Here is a 1,557-nt window from a genome sequence, read left to right as displayed (position 1 = left end):
GTGTTAAGAGAGGTGTGAAGGGGTGAGAAGGAGCAACAGAAAGGGGGAAGCACCTTCCACACCACTACCAACTTTTGTCTCAAAGGAGGTCAGTAAATTCACGTTTGGGGCATTCGAAATTGTGATTAAAGAACAGACCTCTCTTTTATGTGGAAATGAACCTTCTCCTCTCAACCCTAGGAGACTTCAGAACGGCTCTACTTGAATGCAGACTCTGTGCTCCTAATTCAAGATACTTTCCTCAGTTCAAAAAATATTTATCGACCACCTTCCATGTATCAGGCAATTTGTAAGTATTATCTCGCTTAATTCTCCCAACAACCTGATGAGGTAGTTGTTATTATTTCCTCCATTTCTACAAAGAACATGAAGACCAAGCAGGTTGTGTGAGTTGCTAGATATCGCACATCAAGCAGGTGTTGGGATTTGAACCCACAGAGTTAGTTAGTGGTTAACTGCTCTTAACCAGTTTGCTAAACTGCATTCAGGAAAGAAAGACAATACATAAATAGGCACAAGAATAAATCACATGGCTTCAGCTAGTGACAGGAGGGGAGCTGTTCCCCCAGAAGTCTCTTACATTCACCTCTTCCTACCAAGCCAGTCCAAACCCAGGCTAGAAACGCTCCCTGGAAAAGGGTCGGGGCAGCAAAATGTAGCTAATATCAGAAGCTTTCTCTGAAAACACAGTGAACTGAGGAGACCTCTGGAGAAGACCACTTCACATTTCTCTCCTGAACGTACGGCTGAATCCTGGAGAGGGCACATACATTTTCTGCTGTGAATATAAAGCTGAGTAGTTGGCTTGGGGAGGCGAGCCACGGACTCCCCAGCACTGAGGCAGACGCTCAGACCTTTGCTTGTTTGTCCCAATAAACTGACTCTCCCACTCCAGCCTCCCCAGAAAAGCCTCCAAAGACACAACCCAGAACATCACACCCTTTAAATATTGTGCCTACCCTCAAACACTAATTGTCCTCTTGGGCACTGATGCGGTTGATACTCAGCAATGTACCCATCATTTCTGCATAACAACAACTTTTCAGGGAAAGAATAATAAACAAGAAAAGAGAGACAGCAGAGCTTCACTAACTCTCACTCTGCTAATCAAGCAATGGCCTGAGCTTCCACAGACGAAAATTAAAGATGCAAGCAGCAAACTGCACAGCAAAATCATCACAGCAAATAGCAGAAAGGCTGTCACATTCCTCAAATTTTATCAACAGGAACGTAAAGAAGAGGATTGTGGATGAAACTCAAGTCTGAACCTTTGCTCTTGTACTATAGTTTGCTTGACTGTTAATTTTTTACACGCCTGATTTGTGGGCCTATATTGTCGGCACACAATGTTTTTTAAACTTTGTCTTTTCCTTAAACAAATCACATTTTTAGTATTCAGAATGCAGATTTTCTTTCAGGAACTCCTCCTTCCAAGTTACACTAATAATTCTGTCATTGGAGAGAACTACATCAAATATTAGCTAAAAACAGTGATTCTTGGGCCGGCCTGGTGGCGCACTGGATAAGTGCGCCGCTTGGGAAGCGCGGCGGCGCTCC

This window comes from Galeopterus variegatus, unplaced genomic scaffold (assembly GCF_000696425.1).
Source record: "Galeopterus variegatus unplaced genomic scaffold, G_variegatus-3.0.2 Scaffold10774, whole genome shotgun sequence".
NCBI lineage: Eukaryota > Metazoa > Chordata > Mammalia > Dermoptera > Cynocephalidae > Galeopterus > Galeopterus variegatus.
Note: the sequence above shows the minus strand (reverse complement) of the source record.